Here is a 21,359-nt window from a genome sequence, read left to right as displayed (position 1 = left end):
CAACAGAAAACAAAACACAATCTTACCTCTCTCCCTAACTAAAGTAAAAACAGGAGAAAAAAAGTGAAGTAGGGGATAAACCCAAATAAATCGGCGCCCATCTCCCTACACGGTTTTACAGAGTTAGACTCACGCCGAGTCTCCACAGTAACGTCGATGTACCCACACATTAGGTTTACATTTCACAGATTGCTTAACAGCAAAAAGAAAACACAATCACATAGCTGGGATAGCGGATCAGGGACTCCTCCTCAGTAATGCTTCCCCAGCAAACAGGGGACATCCCCCGGACGTTCGTGTTTAACTTGCGAATAAGCCCTACGGTAGTTTTTCCAGAGATTGCCCCTTGGAAGATTGCATGGCCTGAGGTAGACTGGTTTGTGCTTAAGGAGAAAAAGAAAGCAAAGGAAGAAATTAATTTGAAAAATGTATTTAACAATCGAGTAGGAGGTAATTATAGTGAATTCATACAAATTCATACAGATGGTGCTAAAAAAACAGAGACAGGAAAAACATGGTTTGGGGTGGCAATTCCGGGAGAAGAAATAGAAATTAGTAAAAGAACATCTAATAAGTTAGGGGTATATACAGTAGAGATGATGACAATTTTAATTGCTTTGCAATGGGTGGAAAGGGAAGGGCAGGGAAAGGTTTTGATATGCTCTGACTCTTTATCAGTTTTAGTGAGTTTAAAGTAATTCCATTCAAAAGCTCGGCAAGACATCCTGTATGAAGTGCTTCAATTAAACACAAGAATAGTTAATAAGGGATATCAGGTAAGATATATGTGGGTCCCAGCACATGTTGGGATTAGGGGTAATGAGATGGCGGACAGGCTGGCTAAAAGGGCACTAACAAAAGAGAACATAGAAATGCAGATTGATGTAAGTAAAGCAGAGGTTAAATGCATAGTATGGGAGAAAATCAATAAAAGGTGGCAAGAGAGGTGGGAAAGAGAGGAGAAAGGGAGGCATTTATATCAAATTCAGAGAAATGTTAAAGAGGAAATGGTGGAAATTGGAAATAGGAAATAGGAGAGAACAGGGCTGCACGATAAATCGAAATGGAATCAAGATCGCGATTCAACAGAAGCTGCGATTGTCATGCGTATCTTTCAGTAAGGCACGGTTCTGTGATCAGCAGTAAATCTTAATCCAAAGGCCAGAGTGAGCTCTCACGCTGAAACTCCAAATATGCCTCGCAGAAGAAACCCAGAAAATGCCTATCGCTGCAGCTGAATAAACAGAAGATTCAACTGCTTTCATTAATCAACGTGACTAATAAACTCACGACTACAGCAATATACAGTTTATCTGAGTTCTTATTATTATAATTTTCATTAAAATAAAGTATATTTATAATGCAATGCCTTTATACTGCTTAAATACTATGAAATATGTTGCGTGCCTTATTCTGCGTAAGAAGCCACATCATCTCACAGAAGGATTTATTTCAAACGCTCGACTGACGTTATGATGCGAGTTTGGAGTAAAAATATGTTATTAAATGGGGTATTTTCACATGCTTTCAGATGGAGCAGCATTTACTTCACAGAGCCGTAGTTCACTGAGAAGCTATGCAAACAGCTGTCATTATCGCGAACGATTTCTTCGATTTCAGAATTGCGCAATAAAATCGTCTGTGATTTTTTTGCGTAACTTGTCAGTGAACTACGGCTATGTGTAGTAAATTCTGCTCCATCTGAAAGCCCGTGATGATGATTTCCTGCTGATTACAGAACCGGCATTACTATCAAAATGCGTATGACAATCACATTTGATTAATCGTGCAGCCCTAGGAGAGAAGATGCGGTGATGACTAGGTTAAGGTTGGGACATTGTTCACTGAATAAAACACTAAAGATGATAGGGAAGCACCAGACAGGGTTGTGTGAGGGATGTCGAGAAGAGGAATCAGTGGAGCACATAATCATGACTTGTAAGAGATATGAAACACAGAGGCAGGTAATGAAGAATAAACTAAGGGAGATTGGGGTGCAGGAGATCACATTACAAGGGTTACTAAGTACAGTAAATAGGGCACAGAGTAGAATATTGATTCCTTTATTAAGGGAATCGGGGGTTTTAGGCAGGATTTGATGTGTGGTGTGTGTGTGGATATTAATGTGAGGGATACAATGTGAGTGATGGGTAAGTTTTAGTTGGAAAAGGGAATAGATAACCTATTATCTGATCCACACTCCGGAGCAGAAGAGGGCGGTAATGCACCAAGAAGATGGATGCCAACCGCCGTTAAATTTGAAAGAAGAAGAAGAAGAAGAAGAAGAAGAAGAAGAACATTCGAGTTTTCCTGTCAGTTACAATCTCCAATTGTAATCCACAAGATAAATGTCGAATGGCTGTGATTGGTGCTGAATAAGGTATGGCTGTGCCCCGTCTATTTCAGAAAACTCGATGCATGTTCGACTTCGGCTGCGGCTTGATTTAACCAATCGGCGAGAGGAGTTGGTCGGACACTTTCTGCTTCCCGTAGTGGCGCTTGCACAATATTCGCATACATTACCATAAATGAGGTGGATTTATTGCATATAAGATGTTTTTCTTCTTTTCATGTAACAACAGAAACACATTTAATTCAATATTTTAGGCACTTCTTTATACAGTACCTGTATATAAAATAAAGTTCAACATAAACCTTTACTATTTAAACACATAAAGTGAAGTCTATATTTACATGAAGAGCTTTTACTGTTATAAAAGCTCATTTGTTAGCATTAGCATATTTGAAGGTTTTAAAATAAAGCTACAGTTGCTGCAGTTTGTAGCATGATTGCATTTCTCAAGGTTATGAAATCAGTATTTCGAAAGGGGCGGTGTATTTGGGGGTCGTTTGCACCAACGATTTACGAGCTGGAACTTGGGAAAGAAAAGGTCAGCACGGTTTAAAAAAAAAAAAAAAAAAATTTATGGTTTTGAATGAAGTCAATAAGAGTTTATTTGATGAAAAATGCTAAATAACTTTTATATATAAGAAACATTTCTTATTATTATTAGATATTTGTTAACAGAAAGATTGAAATATAAATATGAAATGGAAAATAGAAATGTTAATTTTGAAAGTATTTAAAATATTATTTTTATTAACATTATTGATGTCTTTACCGTCATTTTAGTAAGGGAATAGGATAATGGTAGGGGGCATTGGCCAAAAAATATTTGAGAACCACCACATTACATAGTGGATGTTGTAACACACGTGGTCGATTGTTGGTCCGATGACAGCATAAACGCAAGCGCAGTAGTGCAGCCGATAAACTACTTTTGTTTTGTATGGATTTTTAGTGCTCACATTGTTAACAAATGTCAATAGTTTGTTTGGATACTGACATGCAAAATGTTAATGCATGAGACTTGAGAGCCCTGTTCAGAAGCCTGTGCAAAATTTGTTCCCTTTCGATACTACACTCGTACTGCGTCTTCCTTAAGATGCTATGGGAAAAAGCCTTTTTACCTCCAGAACTGAAGCCTTTTTTCAATCACACAGTGAAACTCATAATTCATGCAGTGTATTAAAAACGAACCAATGGCTCGGCAGTGGAGCTGCATGAGGCTATGGGGACGAAGCCCGCCAGAATGGGCAGGGCATCTGGCTATTCATGGGTTTCAGTCACGTGACTTTTTTTGTTGCGGCCGCCATCTTTAGGACCTTGCGTAGCCTCTCCTTGGTGATCAGAAACCAAAATAACACTTAAACAACAACAGAAAACAATGGTATTTAAAAAAATAGACACTTTAGGATTAGATCCTTATTTTCTGTCAAGCGAACTGACTAAAGTCTAGGGAAAACTGACGTTTGCTGGCTATTTACATCTACCTCATACACAATCCCTCTCCGTACACTCGGGCCATTTTCAGTTAAATTTTCACCTGTTAAGAGACTTGTCCATCGGACCGGTTACATCTGCAGCACCCGGCCTGGATGCTTGCGTACTCACTTTCAGATTCTGGGCCGAATCAACCGGACCAGATGCGACAGCCGTAACTTGCCGACACTGCGGCATCTAAGCCGGACTCGGCCCGTTGCGCAACACGCCAGACTTAGCACAGTTGCATTTATATATCTACTGTACTGTTCATTAATATTTCATTTAAAATTAATAACGTTACCTAAACAAAACGTTTACTTTAATTTTAATTATATAGATTATAATACATAAATAACATGACTTAACAAATCTATAAACATCTCATTATTATGAAAGCAATTTTAAAGTCCATTAAATAACTAGCTTGACCAAGCTGGCATGAGGAAAATGTATTTACAAAACAATTTATTTACAAAATCATGCAATTACAGCATGTAAGTCTGCTTACATTTAGTAACTGTAAAAGCAGGGCACAGCTACTGCATATGATCTCAGACATATTGATGCATATACATTTTATTGCAGCAGTAACGTTACATTGCCATCGTAAGAATCACTGCAACTATCTTATTTAGTTACATTTAATCTAATTTATGAGATTATTTTAAAAGAACGTTCTTCTACAGAATTATAATAGTAATAGTACAAACAGGTCCTCTTCACTCTAACATCTTTGAAGTAATTACATTCAGTTACATTCATAAAAATAAGAATGTGGAAACTAAAACTACAAACCTTTCTCCTTGTGTGCGCTGGACCGTCATCATCCTCCTCTTCTTCATCTGTTTGTGCAGTGCAGCGTAAGTTTAGTGCAGCGTAAACATTCTAGACTCACATAACTGTACTTAAATCAAAGATCAAAACATCTCGTTGATTTATTAGATTTAGGTGGAGCATAACGAAAGTTTTCTGGCAAATCAGCAGTCACGCACGCAAATTTAACCTTTTGCAAGATTCATTAAGAACTTGCTAACTAAAATGTAAACACGCATCTATGCTTACGAGAAATATTTAATCAAAAGAATCCCATACATCCAATAATCCAGTAAATAATCCATTGTCATTTGCCCAGAGCACAGCACAGCAGACAGACGGAATTGCAATTCGGTCCTACAAATGGCGGCCGCATCACTGTGTGACGTCACATGAAACCCATGAATATAAGCGGGCGTTCGCCACGGGATTCTCAGATTGACATGCCTAGCAGCTGGACTGAGACCCCCCTGCTCGGCTGCTCGGCTCTCTTTGTGCCTCAGCGTCGCAGCAGTTCCGGTCCTGTTCCCCTGCCGCCATCCGGCGGTTCTGAAATAGCTTATTTCTAGCAGGTAAGCCCTAAAAGAGCAAATTCTAGTGACGTTGTTGCAAATGTCGTGTGGCTAATATTAGACATCATTTAATCGCCCAGAGTGAAGATTAGTCGCATATGCGAGTGATTTACTCACAATGTAGAGAGAGGGTTGGTACTGCTGCTCCATACTGCCCCACAAAGGCAAAATACCTTAACTTGCTAGAGTGTGAAACTGAGAAAAATGACTTTAAAGTTTTTTACTTTTCCAGCCAAATTAATTATAGGTAGGACACTGGAAATTTGGCAATTAGATGTTTTAGTAATGAAAATTATCCACATTAAAAAATTGTGAGCTCAAACTTGATTTTTACCCCTGTTTTGATGTTAATGTACTCTGCCTTTGCAATTGTCTGCAAAACGTGAGAAGTCATACCAAGGCAAGAGGCAGTAACTTCCACATTATCAATAATTGGTTGCTGATCATCATTTATCATCATCATGATCATCATCATAATCATTTACAAAATCGTTATTGTACTGGCTTCGTATCCAGCAAGCTAAACACTTCTACTCAATAAACTGACTTGACACCAAGAAGTCGTAGTTCAGATGATTTACTGAGTAAAATGTGTAAAACTGCAAAACAAAACAAAGATCGGATAAATAAACTGTTACATGAAAAGCGTTGCGTCCAATTTTATCTAACATGAGAAAGTTATGCAAAATGATTACACAACATAAATAAATGCTTAATATGAGCTTAAGCATTTCAAATATCTTGTACTATACTCAGAACTACGTATTTCACAATCACGTATTATGAAAACGAATATTTCCATATGTAATCCTTGATATACATGCATAACAACATAAATCAACGATAATCTAACTTTACTTACAGGCAGTGCCTCGTTAAGTGTTGTTAATACGATGGAATGATGCAACAACAAAACTGTGCTATTATGTGCAGCGCACGGTACCCTCTGACCCGGAAATTGAATAATATAAATTCAAGCGGTAGCATACAAAATGACCAGTAGAGGGAGCCAAAACCCAAACTAAAGCTGGCGGAGCCAGAACACTCCCCGTCTGGTATCTCAAAAATACCATTAATACTAACAGTTACTAGCCTATATAGTCTGGTCAGAAGAAAAGAGGTATACTAATTCAGATATGGGTCTGTGATACACTTTCGTTGTCCCATGCTGAACAGTCTTCACTTCTACTTTTCTCAGTAGACCATCTGAACTAGGAATAGCCTTCACCGTTATCCCCATTGGCCACTCATTCCTTTTGACTTGTTTGTCTTTGAGTAGAACAATGTCCCCTTCTTCGATGTTTGGATACTTGTGAAACCATTTGCGATGGCTCTGAAGAGTTCCAAGATGCTCTTTTCTCCACCTATTCCAGAATGTTTCTGCTAGGGCTTGTACCCGTTTCCCCTGGCATTGGAACATGTCCTTCTTACTGAAATCTTCTGGTAAAGTCGGGAGATTACCAGCTTTTTGTGTCAGAAGCATGGAAGGTGTTAGAATGAAGGGACATTCAGGATCTGTGGAGACTGGGACTAGAGGCCGTGTATTAATGATGGCTGTCACTTCAGATATGAATGTCACTAGTACCTCATGGGTGAGCTGTGTACCTGTCTTTCAGGAGCATTGAATCCAGGATTCGTCTGGTTATTCCAATAATACGTTCCCAGGCACCACCCATATGAGACGAGTGTGTTGGATTGAACACCCAGGAACATCTTTGCTCAAGGAGATATTCTCTCACTGCTGTTTGTTCATTCTCACTCATTTTAAGCTCTCTAGAGGCAGCAACGAAATTCATCCCACAGTCGGAGCGCAGTTGCTTGGCTGGACCTCTGATAGAAAAGAATCTCCTGAGAGCATTGATGAGACTTGAAGAAGTCATTGACTCAATCACCTCAATGTGAACTCCTCTGGTACACATGCACGTGAACAACACTGCCCACCTCTTACTATTGGCTTGGCCACCCCTTGTGCGGTGTGTGATCACCTCCCATGGCCCACACACGTCTAAACCAACATAGGAAAAGGGTGGATCCATCTGCAGTCTTTCCACTGGTAAGTCGGCCATCTGTTGTTCCTCTATTTTTCCTCTTAATTTACGGCAGGTGACACATTTCTGGATGATACTGTTAATGCATCTCTTAGCTCCAATTATCCAAAAGCCATTGTACCTTATGCTGCCCTCAGTCAGATGTCTGCCCTGATGCTGCACACGTTCATGGAAATGTCTGAACAGTAGGGCTGTGATGTGATGGTGAGCTGGGAGGATGAGGGGATTTATTTCTTTATCTCCTAGCTCTGCTTGCCTGATGCGGCCGCCAACTCTTAGCAGCCCATTGCTATCAATGACTGGATTCAGCTTTAAAAGTGAACTATGTGAGGGAATTTCACCTGTGGAAGTGATGCATTTCAGCTCCTCCTGATACACTTCGTGTAGTACACTCTTGATAATTATTTCCTCTGCCTTCAGAAGATTGCTTACAGCTAGGCCCTTTGAGCACAAGTGCCAACCAGTGCACCGACTATCATCCCTTGGTTTACTGAAACAACAGACAATATGATGCAGTCGAGCAACGGCTCTGACGACTGTGGTCCACTTTGAGAATCGTTCAAATCTTCTAGTACTTAACTGATCCACTTTGATGTGGATAGAGAAGACATGAACCTCTGAGCGAATTTCAACATCTTCCTCTGGGTCAACAAGGTCGTATGAGTGCGGGCACTCGAAAAGCTGCTCTGCTGACTGGTGCAAAAATGAAGGTCCTGTGAGCCAGTTTGTGGTCTCAAGCTTGGCAGATGAAACAGAACGAGAGCCGTGATCGGCAGGATTTTGCTCAGAGGACACGTACTTCCATTGTTCAGGCTGAGTAGATTGTCTGATGCGATGCACTCTGTTGCTCACATATACATGAAATCTTCTGGACTCGTTATAGATGTAACCTAACACTACTTTACTATCTGTATAGAACCTTATTCTGTCAGGTTTTAGATTAATCTCATCCGTGATGAGTTCAGACATTTCGACAGCTAGGACTGCAGCACATAATTCTAGCCTAGGTACTGAGAGATTAGACTTTGGGGCTAACCTAGCTTTGCCCAGGATAAAGCCAACCTCTGTATTGCCTTTCTGATCAGAGGTTCTCAAGTATGCTACAGCTGAGGTAGCTTTCATGGGGGCATCTGAGAAGACACATATTTCAGTGTGTTTGGCTTCAGAAAGAGGAATGGTTACATACATTCGTGGAATGCTCATATTTCTCAAGTCTTGCAGTGAATCACACCACCGCGTCCACTCGTCATGTCTGTTCTCAGGTAGTGGTGTGTCCCACTCTTGTGTTTCCAATGAGAGTTCTCTTAAAAGTAGACGTCCCTGAATTGTGATTGGTGCCAGGAATCCAAGAGGATCGAATAAGCTATTCACTGTTGAAAGCACTCCTCTTTGCGTGTATGGCTTTTCAGTGTTAGGCACCTGGAAGGTGAACGTGTCTGACATTAGATTCCACTGTACCCCTAAACTTCTCTGCTCAGGTAAGTCGTCCGTGGAGAGATCAAGATATTTGATATCCTTTGCCAAGTCTTCATTCGGAAAGGCATCCATTACTTTGGCTCTGTTTGCTGCAATTTTATGGAGTCTGATGTTTGAGACTGCAAGTGCCTCCCGTGTCCTTTTGAGTACATCAGTTGCCTCCTCCTCTGTAGGAAACGACTTCAAGGCGTCATCTACATAAAAATTTTGTTCAATGAATTTCCTTATATCACTGCCGTATTCCTTTTCTTCTTCTCTGGCAGCTCTACGTGTTCCATAAATGGCCACTGCTGGTGAAGGTTTGTTGCCAAATACGTGAACTCGCATCCTGTAGTCCACGACCTCCTTAGTCAGATCGTTATCACGATGCCATAGAAAGCGCAAAACATCACGGCAGTCCTCCCGAACCAAGAAGCAGTGAAACATCTGCTGTATGTCGGCTGTGATGGCAACAGGATCTTTTCGAAATCTTAAGAGGACCCCTAACAGGCTGTTATTAAGGTCTGGTCCTGACAGCAGTACGTCGTTTAGAGATATCCCATCAAACTTTGCACTAGAGTCAAAGACAACTCGAATTTGCTCTGGCTTTTTGGGATGATACACGCCAAACGATGGAAGATACCAGCACTCCTGGCCATCTTGTAAAGGAGGTGCTAGCTCTGCATGGTTATTGTCGAGTATTCTCTGCATGAATTCTGTAAAATCCTCTCTCATCTTTGGCCGTTTATCAAGGTTGCGACGTAGAGACATGAAACGTTTAACAGCGTACTCTCTGTTGTTGGGCAAGCATCTCCTTGACTCACGAAATGGTAGTGGTGCCACCCAGCTGTTACTTGAGTCCTTGGAGAATTTCTTTTCCATTATGTCCAGGAATATTTCGTCCTCAATTGAAGGTGCAAATTTATTGTCATCCTCGGTCTGCTGAAAGACTGAATGAATTCTGCAGCTGGATAAGCCTGACGGTTTTTGTAACTGGGTTTTCTCATTAAACTTCTCCTTCAGTACAATGTGATTATTGCATGGATTGAAATAGATTGGTCTGCCATTCTCTAAGATGTGTGTTCTTATGCAGTTCACTGGAGAGGACTTGTGACACTTCCCTAGACACACGTTTCCCACAATTTTTGTGCATACGGCGCATCATGAGGACCGTTGAGTTGTCTGCGAACTTTATGCGCTCTTATTATGTCTCTTCCTAGCAGGAGCAGTATTTCAGCATTTGGATCCATGGGTGGTATCTTGTCTGCTATTACTTTTAAATGACTATGATGCAGAGCGGCAGCAGCAGTTGGTATTTCGTCTCTGTTGTCTGGCATACTATTCGATAAGAGTAGGAAGTGAAAAACTAATCTCACCATCTGCAGACTCGATGATGAACCCTTGCGCTCTTTTTGTGATACTCTGACTGCTTCAATGACTCCAGCACATGTTTTCAATGTTTATAAAGCACAGGTCCCTTGAACATTGAACATGTCGAAAAACTCTGACCTCGCCAGAGATCTGTTGTTCTGCTCGTCTGTGATGGCGTAAATCCGTTTGCTTTTGTCAGGGCTTCCAGCAGGATAAACATTTATCAGACATATTTTAGCACATGACTTCTCACTAAACCCTTTGCCACAGACCTTGGTGCATTTTGATGACATGTCACCACCACAGGACTCTTCACTCTCCCCGCCGTGCTGTAAAGGAGGTATAGAATCAGAACGCCATGGTGATGGGCCTGGGTGGAGAGCAGCCAGGTGTTTGTCACTCTCGCACTCAGAGCATTTGATTGACACATCACAATTCTTAGCGATGTGTTTGTTCGATGAGCAGTATCTATAACAGACGGACAGCTCCTTTTGAATCTTCATCCTTTCCTCTAGTGGTTTCTCTCTAAAGCCTCTGCATTTCTTGAGAGGATGAGGCTTATGATGTATTGGACATTGTTTATCGATCTCATCGGCTCCTCTCTGAAAACTCTTGACATGAGACAGATTAGAGGAGGTCATCACATCCATCTTATGGACTGAGACAGGTCTCTGAACATGGGTGTGGCTTTCACTATACCTGTCTTTTCCACCAGAGGCTATGGTGAGCGAAGAAAGGTTGAAGCTCGGATCGTTGCGTGCTCTTGCTTCTGTACACACAAACTTAACAAAAAAGGAGAATGGAGGAAAAGGAACCCCATATGTGTATTTATAATGCGAACCCTGCATCATCCACTTTTCCTGTAATCCAAAGGGCAACTTTTGCACAATTGGGTTAACACCTCTGGACGTATCTAGATACGTGAGCCCAGGTAGATCACCCCCACTCTTAGCTGCTTCTATCTCTAAAAGCAGGTCTCCTAGTTCTCTGAGTTTATGGTGGTCTTTAGCTGATATCTTTGGAAAAGTCTCTACTTTCGTAAAAAGGGCTTTCTCAGTAGCTTCTGGAGATCCGTAGGTCGTATCTAGCCTCTCCCAGATCAATTCCAGACCAGCAGGTAAATTTCTTACATTTACAGATTTAATGCGATGGGCATGATCTGCTGACTCTCTCCCTAACCACCTAATCAATAGATCAAATTTCTCACCTGCTGAAAGATCAAGGTTTTTGATGGCATTGATAAATGATGATTTCCAAGCAAGATAATTTTCGGGACGGTCGTCAAATTTGTTAAGCCCTGATGTCACCAGCTGATTTCGTGCTAAGAACTTCGCTAAGTCTTGTGTGACCGCATCATGTGCAGAATGATGAGTTGGATGACTTATGTTTCGTCCAGAATGGGGCATTGGAGCAGCTGGACTCTTAGAATGGCGTGTGAAGCCATGTGATGACTGAGGAACAGGAGATTTGCACTGCTCTCCTTTCTCACTGCCACCGTATTCACTAGCGTTCCAAGAGGACAGAACATGATAGACTGGTGAAGAAAGCTTTCTCCCTTTATTATCCTCTATATCTTGTGCTAATTCAGGCTTTGAATTCTCTTTGGTTGCTATAGTGTCACTAGGTTCACTGTGTTGTTTTACATACTCTTCAGTACGTTGCATAGGACTTTGCTGTGGAAGGTGGATAGATGAACTATGATGTGACTTTTTCATTTCTAGATCCGCGACAGCAGCTTCCATGACTGTCGCTTCCGCCATTGCAGCTTCCGCCTCTCTCACCTTCTCGATTACATCCAATGTTGCTTCAAGGCGAGCTTTCTCTATTTTAATGTCCATTTCTCTCTTCGCAAATAAGGCTCTTGCCTGTGCAGCTTCTGCCTTCGCTCTTGCCACTGTTGCTGCCATACTGACCGTGGACTTGCTGGAAGACACAGAGCGTCGTGATAGCACTGACTGACTTTTGTCATCTTCCATGACTGCCGTTGTTGTGTTAGCCTCTATGCCGTGGACAACAACGCGGTTGCTTTCTGCTTCTGTGATATACAACTCTTGTAAGAAGCTTGCCTTTTTACTGTACTGGCTTCGTATCCAGCAAGCTAAACACTTCTACTCAATAAACTGACTTGACACCAAGAAGTCGTAGTTCAGATGATTTACTGAGTAAAATGTGTAAAACTGCAAAACAAAACAAAGATCGTATAAATAAACTGTTACATGAAAAGCGTTGAGTCCAATTTTATCTAACATGAGGTAATTATGCAAAATGATTACACAACATAAATAAATGCTTAATATGAGCTTAAGCGGTTCAAAGATCTTGTACTATACACAGAACTACGTATTTCACAATCACGTATTATGAAAACGAATATTTCCATATGTAATCCTTGATATACATGCATAACAACATAAATGAACGATAATCTAACTTTACTTACAGGCAGTGCCTCGTTAAGTGTTGTTAATACCATGGAATGATGCAACAACAAAACTGTGCTATTATGTGCAGCGCATGGTACCCTCTGACCTGGAAACTGAATAATATAAATTCAAGCGGTAGCATACAAAATGACCAGTAGAGGGAGCTTTCCATATGTAATCCTTGATATACATGCATAACAACATAAATGAACGATAATCTAACTTTACTTACAGGCAGTGCCTCGTTAAGTGTTGTTAATACCATGGAATGATGCAACAACAAAACTGTGCTATTATGTGCAGCGCATGGTACCCTCTGACCTGGAAACTGAATAATATAAATTCAAGCGGTAGCATACAAAATGACCAGTAGAGGGAGCCAAAACCCAAACTAAAGCTGGCGGAGCTAGAACAGTTATAGTAACACCTGTATAAAATCTAGTGACCATGGGCTGTCTCAGATAGGCTATTGCATATAGTAATGTGACTGTATTAAGTTTTTTTTTTTTTTTGACCGTAACAAGCAGACTAAATATTCAGTTATTCCTGTATGTTTCTACATGCTAAGTGAAGCAGCAACTAAAGTAGCAACAAAACTGTGATTCTGTGTTTTGTTGTAGTCAGTTACATGTGTTTTGGCAGTGGTGAGCACCTGAACATGTAAGTCTGCTTACATTTAGTAACTGTAAAAGCAGGGCACAGCTACTGCATATGATCTCAGACATATTGATGCATATACATTTTATTGCAGCAGTAACGTTACATTGCCATCGTAAGAATCACTGCAACTATCTTATTTAGTTACATTTAATCTAATTTATGAGATTATTTTAAAAGAACGTTCTTCTACAGAATTATAATAGTAATAGTACAAACAGGTCCTCTTCACTCTAACATCTTTGAAGTAATTACATTCAGTTACATTCATAAAAATAAGAATGTGGAAACTAAAACTACAAACCTTTCTCCTTGTGTGCGCTGGACCGTCATCATCCTCCTCTTCTTCATCTGTTTGTGCAGTGCAGCGTAAGTTTAGTGCAGCGTAAACATTCTAGACTCACATAACTGTACTTAAATCAAAGATCAAAACATCTCGTTGATTTATTAGATTTAGGTGGAGCATAACGAAAGTTTTCTGGCAAATCAGCAGTCACGCACGCAAATTTAACCTTTTGCAAGATTCATTAAGAACTTGCTAACTAAAATGTAAACACGCATCTATGCTTACGAGAAATATTTAATCAAAAGAATCCCATACATCCAATAATCCAGTAAATAATCCATTGTCATTTGCCCAGAGCACAGCACAGCAGACAGACGGAATTGCAATTCGGTCCTACAAATGGCGGCCGCATCACTGTGTGACGTCACATGAAACCCATGAATATAAGCGGGCGTTCGCCACGGGATTCTCAGATTGACATGCCTAGCAGCTGGACTGAGACCCCCCTGCTCGGCTGCTCGGCTCTCTTTGTGCCTCAGCGTCGCAGCAGTTCCGGTCCTGTTCCCCTGCCGCCATCCGGCGGTTCTGAAATAGCTTATTTCTAGCAGGTAAGCCCTAAAAGAGCAAATTCTAGTGACGTTGTTGCAAATGTCGTGTGGCTAATATTAGACATCATTTAATCGCCCAGAGTGAAGATTAGTCGCATATGCGAGTGATTTACTCACAATGTAGAGAGAGGGTTGGTACTGCTGCTCCATACTGCCCCACAAAGGCAAAATACCTTAACTTGCTAGAGTGTGAAACTGAGAAAAATGACTTTAAAGTTTTTTACTTTTCCAGCCAAATTAATTATAGGTAGGACACTGGAAATTTGGCAATTAGATGTTTTAGTAATGAAAATTATCCACATTAAAAAATTGTGAGCTCAAACTTGATTTTTACCCCTGTTTTGATGTTAATGTACTCTGCCTTTGCAATTGTCTGCAAAACGTGAGAAGTCATACCAAGGCAAGAGGCAGTAACTTCCACATTATCAATAATTGGTTGCTGATCATCATTTATCATCATCATGATCATCATCATAATCATTTACAAAATCGTTATTGTACTGGCTTCGTATCCAGCAAGCTAAACACTTCTACTCAATAAACTGACTTGACACCAAGAAGTCGTAGTTCAGATGATTTACTGAGTAAAATGTGTAAAACTGCAAAACAAAACAAAGATCGTATAAATAACTGTTACATGAAAAGCGTTGCGTCCAATTTTATCTAACATGAGATAATTATGCAAAATGATTACACAACATAAATCACAACAGAAATAAATGCTTAATATGAGCTTAAGCGGTTCAAAGATCTTGTACTATACACAGAACTACGTATTTCACAATCACGTATTATGAAAACGAATATTTCCATATGTAATCCTTGATATACATGCATAACAACATAAATGAACGATAATCTAACTTTACTTACAGGCAGTGCCTCGTTAAGTGTTGTTAATACCATGGAATGATGCAACAACAAAACTGTGCTATTATGTGCAGCGCATGGTACCCTCTGACCTGGAAACTGAATAATATAAATTCAAGCGGTAGCATACAAAATGACCAGTAGAGGGAGCCAAAACCCAAACTAAAGCTGGCGGAGCTAGAACAGTTATAGTAACACCTGTATAAAATCTAGTGACCATGGGCTGTCTCAGATAGGCTATTGCATATAGTAATGTGACTGTATTAAGTTTTTTTTTTTTTTTGACCGTAACAAGCAGACTAAAAGTTAGACGTGTGTGGATACCATGGATACCAATTTTTTTGCTATGCTCATTAACGTAAAAAAAAAAAGTTAGACATAGCATATTGCTTATATGTTGACTTGTATGAAATAGCCTAACCTCAAAGAACGATTTGTGGATTGATGTGAACATCAGCAAGCAGGAATAATGCTCAGAATGCTTGTGAATTAAACATCTCCGATAACGTTCATCGCATGGATTGATTTTATCAGGTTACAAGAAAAGGTAGGATATGGATAGGGCTGAACGATTTTGAAAAATAATCTAATTGCGATTTTTTTTTTTTACCAATATTGTGATTGCGATTTAATATGCACATTTTTTTAAAGCTCTTTATGTTTTGTATTATTCAACAAAGACAAGCTATAAATCATTGTATAGTATGACCAACACACTATTATAGGTAGATTAAACATAAATGTTCTTTTCTGTAGGCCAGGCCTATATGTTACGATGAAATTAGGTGATGCATGAATTGATATGAATTACATTTTTATTTAACAACTACAATCACAGTATATTGACTGATTTGTTGAACTTCCAATGTTGTAAGCATGTAATAATTATGTTTAAATAGGCTGGTGTAAACATTAATATGAAAGTCAGTAACAAATCACACAAACTAAAGTAGATTGCAGAAATATAAAAACAAATCTGTTGCTTTACCACACTACTTTAGGTAATTCAAAGTCACTGTAATAAACATATGTAAACATGTGGACTGCACTAAACACTGTCTGTTAACTTTAGACCAGTGGTTCTCAAATTTTTGTGGTCGCACCCCCCTTTAAACCTATTTAAAAAATCTGCCCCCCTTTCCCGAATCCTCATTCCACCTCAGACTACCAAATAATTTCATTAAACATTATGAAAAATGAATGCTTTTTTAATAAAAAAAACTACAGGGGAAAAAAAAACACCTGCGTCACTTGAAACATTGAAAAATAGCATAGAGAGAATAACTGTTATTATTATTCTCTCTCTGTTATTTATTTATTTTTTGTGGGTTTCATGCTGTTCGCTAAGGCATAGGACACACACAGGCTTTCGTCCTCACCAACGACATTAAACACCGTGTCTACACCGGATGCGAGAGGCAAAATACAGTAGAACCATTATAATCAGTGACGCTGTGTACACTGGATGCAGCGCGACATTAAACTGATGCCTTGTTCTATTTATGACATACTGACACAAAGTTCAAATGATTTGCAACGGTCGCTTTGTCACGTCCAGTGTAGAAGAGCTGTTGTGGCGCGACACGACAATTGTAGCGTCCGATATAGACACGGTGAGTGAAGCCGAGAGCAAGATACGCCTCGTCATATTTTATGAATTTAGCTTTTAAATGACCAGCACCTGCCTGGGTCTGTGCGACTTCATCTATGGCTTTTCTCTTCGCTTTCACAAACCAATCCATCTCCCATTCTAAGTTACGTCCTTTGGCTGTTTACAGTTTTATTTATTTTCTTTTTCTGCTGATGACCCGCGCTCGATTTGAAGCAGCGCTGCTTAGACCGATGGGTGTGTGTCATCAAAGTACTGCGAGAGCTATAAGAGAGCGCGGACGTCTCCTTATGCTTTCTCTCACCGTACTTTGATGTCATACACGATTGCTCTTCAAGTGGAACACACCTCTTCACTCTCGCGTGTCACGTGACCGAGTGTAATCGCAGCCTCTGCGATTGAAAAATCGCGTTTTCTCATATCGCAAATGCAATTAATCGTTCAGTCCTAGATATGGATTTAATTGCAAACTGTTAGTAGGCTACTGATTTTATGATTTATCATGCTAGTTACGACATTCGAGTCCACACGCGTCCAGCTAGAAATGACATCAACTAGAAGTGACAGCCTGGTGAATAATCTGCATTACAAAAAGAAAAAAAAATATTTAAAGGTTATTCATGATTACATATTGCTGCCAAGGTATCTAGTCTTTACAGTGCTTTGTTACATGGAGTTGTTTGGTAGATCACGATCTAATTCGTTTGTCTACACCGTAATTAAAATGCGGCAGACTTTAATGGACAGTAAAACAAAGGCAGAACACTGTATAACTCCAAGCCGGCACCGCAACTTCATTTTGACGAATGGCTAAACAAAGTCAGAACGCAGTAACTCAGTTTGAGCATTCCAAACAAAGTGAAAGAGTCGTAACTGGTGTTACGGTGCTCTGCCTTGGTTTCTCCGGGGCTTTTCGATGTTACGGTTGAGGTGACCCGTTATTTTCTCGGAAAAACAACAAAATTGACTCAAGATACTTATACACATGATAAATTTGAATGTCCCAAAAATATCAACAACTCATTTTCGACAAAAATCGAAGTTACGGTCTTTTGCCTTTGCACGGCAGCATAGTATAGAGTCCTTGTGATCGCGAATCTCAAAAGTGAAAGTAAAGTGAGAGCGCGCAATCGAAAGCGGTTTCAGTAGCGGCTCCCTGATAACCGCAATTTATATACAGTCGCCTATACTTACCCAACGATATAATTGTGAGAAAAAGTATTTAAATATTTTTTTATCATCCCATCTTGTAGGCTATTTAGGCAAGGCAAGGCAAGTTTATTTGTATAGCACATTTCATACACAATGGGTTTGTAGGTGACCAAATACTTATTTTACCAAGGAATTTACCAATTAATTCTTTAAAAATCCTACAATGTGATTTTCTGAATTTCTTTTCTCATTTTGTCTCTCATAGTTTTTGTGCCATAAATATGTTGTTTGAGCACTGTGCTGATCTGCTGAAGTAAAAATCTTAGAAAAATCAAAGAAAAGTTTGAAAAGTAAAAATCAAAGAAAAGTACAGAAATAGGGAGCAAAACGCAGAGCAGTAAGCAAAAACATCCAAACGGTAGTTGAAGCCGGAAGCCGGTATTTATTCCCTTTAAGGTTTCCGTAGTACTCTTCATTTACTTTCCGAACATGGAACTGCGATGCGGCGGATTGCGGGAGAGAGGGTGGGGGGCACGTAATCACGATGTCAGCTTAACATCGTGATATCTGTCGGCCATTGGCGATGGACGATGGCATCGTCTATCGGCCCAACCCTAGTGTTACTATGACTGCGCTCACAGACACAGGCTGCTTTTACCACGAAAGCAGTCTGCCCCTGTTCATTCGCGGAAGGCGGCCCCGCCTCCCTGCTCTCATGTTTTTCTCCTCCCAGTTACCTCTGAGGAAGCAACGGCGAACTCGCAGGTTGAGCGATCAGGCTTGAGCAATTTCATGCTGACACGCATCGTGCGTGCTTAATCTGCCAGTGTGTGTTACGCTTGAGGATCAGCGCTCCTCGTTACATGAGAAGCTTAATCCTCCTAGGCAGATCAAAGCAAAACGCTGGCAGCTTCGCATTTGTGTGTGCGTCGCTGAGCCCCGTCTCCCCCGCTCTTGTGTTTCTCTCCTCCCAGTTATTCGGAGGTAGAAATGATGAACTCGCTGGTATGAACGATCAGGCTTGAGTGATTTAATGCCGGCAAAGCCCCCGCATGCATCACTCTCCATGCAGCTCTTTGATCTGCCAGTGTGTTTACACATGAGGATCGGTGCCCCTCATTGTCGAGCGGCTCAATCCTCCCAGGCGGTTTGGAGCAGAACGCTATCATCAATGATTCAATATCGCTGACAGCTTTGTATTTGAATATGCCTCTCGCCTGGGCCACGCCCACGCTGAGGCTGCGCTGCTGAGACAAACCGCTCTTACTACGAGAGTTCATGTCTCACTCGGCTTTGCTTGTGGCTCGCCTTCTTCAATGAAGTCGGCCCCGCCCCTCCCCTCGTCCGCTATGAGAGAATTTGAGAAAATGCGTACAGCATTTTTGATCTGCCAGAGTGTTTACACAAAGATCATCAAAAACTCTTCTAACGAGCGGTTTGATCTTTTTAGGCAGATTAAAAGAGAATGCTGTCACTAATGATTATTATCACTGACAGCTTCAAATTGGATGTGTCTGGGCCACGCCCACGCTGAGGCAGTGCACTCGCTATGACAACATTAAGTCTAGCGAAGTAAATTTCCTCTTTTGAGTGTGGTGTCCCCATACGGCGACCAGCCTCAATTTAATCCAACCCCTTGTCACACGGGCTGAGGCCTGGCAGGCCATCCCTGTAGTGCCAGACTGGGTGTTGGAGGCAATAAAACGAGGTTATTCACTGCAATTCACTAGAATACCCAGAATTCAGCTGCGTGGTTCCCACCTCAGTTTAGAGCAAAGGCGCACACGTCTTGCGCTCAGAGGTGATTAATTTGCTGGCGATAAGCAAATTTGCAGCCGCTACTTCCTCATCCCCAAAAAGGATGGTGGCCTCCAGCCCATCCTCGATCTCAGGCACCTAAGGTCGTTCAGGTTGACTACGCTGAAACAGATCCTTGCGCAAATTCGCTCAGGAGACTGGTTCTTTTTGCTGGACCTGAAGTATGCATACTTTCTGCCCCCCCGCACTTTTACGAAGTGCATGGACCTCTGAGACAGATGGGAATCTGCATTCTCAATGACTGCATACCTCGACGACTTGCTCGTTCTGGCCCAGTCGGTGGCAGAATTAATATCACACAGGACCCTCCTCCTCAGCCATCTAGAGTGCCTGGGACTCAGGGTCAATTTTGCCAAGAGTACGTTGTTCCCCAGCCAGCGAATATCGAACAATTTTCGACTCAGTCCAAATGAGAGCTGTAGTCACGCCAGAACAGGCTCTGGCCATACGGAGGCTGGCAACCTACTTCGAGATTGGTCCCACTCGCCCTCTCAAAGTGTTTCGGAGGATGCTGGGTCTCATGGCGGCGGCATCGCCAGTGTTACAGTTGGGTCTGCTTCATATGCGCCCCCTTCAGCGCTGGTTGAAACCACGGGTTCCATCCCATGCGTGGCGTAACGGACGCCTGCAGATCAGGGTGAATTAGGCCTGTGTAACAGCCCTGGCCCCCTGGAAGAACTCCCGCTGGATGGAACAGAGTGTGACCATGGGGGTGGTTTTGCAGAAGGACAGTTGTCACGACAGACGCCTCCAACTCAGGTTGGGGGGCGCTGTGCGAGGGCATATCAACTTTCGGCCACTGGTTGAAAGCGGGAAAAAGGCTTCCACATCAACTGCCTGGAAATGCTTGCAGTATGTCGAGCCTGTCGGTTCTTCCTGCCAGTCCTAAAGGGGCACCATGTGCTAATCCGATCAGACAACATGTCTGTGGTGTCCTACATAAATCGCCAGGGAGGCCTCTCCTCGAAGCGTCTCTTCGCTCTGGTAGAAAGCCTCCTGGAATGGGCTCAATTCAACCTGTGCTCGCTGAGAGCAGTGCATATACCGGGCATATTGAACCAAGAAGCAGACATGTTATCAAGGAGCAGTGTCCCCTCAGGGGAGTGGACGATCCATCCGCAGACGGTTCAGAGGATCTGGGAGATCTTCGGTGAGGCCGAGGTAGACCTCTTTGCCTCAGAAGACAACTCTCACTGCCCAATTTATTTATCAAAGACCAAGAACGTGTTGGCCCAAGATTGGCCCAACCTCCTTCTTTATGATTTTCCCCAATCGCCCTGATCCCACAGGTAATCAGGAGAGTAAGGGAACAAAAACACAAGGTTCTCCTGGTGGCCCCCCTTTGGATGAACCAGCTGTGGCTATCAGAGCTAACTCAGCTGTTGGTAGGGATCTCTTCTCTCAAGCGAATGGGAAAATATGGCATCCTCGGCCCGACCTATGGACCCTGCACCTCTTGCCGCTCGATGAGAGCCTTCGAGCCTCCCAGAGCGAGTATTAAACACCATTTCAGAGGCTAGAGCCCCGTCTATGAGACGCCTCTATGCCTTTGAGTGGTCTTTTTCTCCACTTGGTGTCCGATTTGGTCTTCCGATTTGACAGAGGTTTTGTCATTTCTGCAAGAGCTGCTGGATAAGGGATGCTCCCCATCCACGCTCAAATTCTATGTGGTGGCTATAGCGGCCTCTTATGCCCCTATTGCGGGCCACTCGGTGGGCAGAAACAGCGCAGTTTTCCACTTCTTAAGGGGTGCCAGGAGGCTGAATCTGCCTCGTCCCCCTACTTCCCTTCATGGGATCTGCCCACTGTGCTGAGGGCTCTGAAGGGCCCTGCTTTCGAGCCACTAACGTC

At 41.8% G+C, this 21,359-nt stretch overlaps 1 protein-coding gene across 1 annotated transcript in view; it reads left to right on the top strand.

Moving 5' to 3' along the window:
- Positions 1 to 2,221: 2,221 nt before the first annotated feature.
- The window catches only part of rwdd2b (RWD domain containing 2B), a 93,556-nt gene continuing 74,418 nt past the window's right edge, over positions 2,222 to 21,359 (top strand). Inside the window, exon 1 of the mRNA XM_016249070.1 lies at positions 2,222 to 2,380. The gene's annotated coding sequence lies outside the window, so the exon portion shown is untranslated. The remainder of the gene's footprint in view (positions 2,381 to 21,359) is intronic.

This window comes from Sinocyclocheilus grahami, unplaced genomic scaffold, assembly GCF_001515645.1.
Source record: "Sinocyclocheilus grahami isolate Dianchi unplaced genomic scaffold, SAMN03320097.WGS_v1.1 scaffold908.1, whole genome shotgun sequence".
In the NCBI taxonomy this organism is placed as follows: domain Eukaryota; kingdom Metazoa; phylum Chordata; class Actinopteri; order Cypriniformes; family Cyprinidae; genus Sinocyclocheilus; species Sinocyclocheilus grahami.
This window is presented reverse-complemented; position numbering and strand designations above follow the sequence as displayed.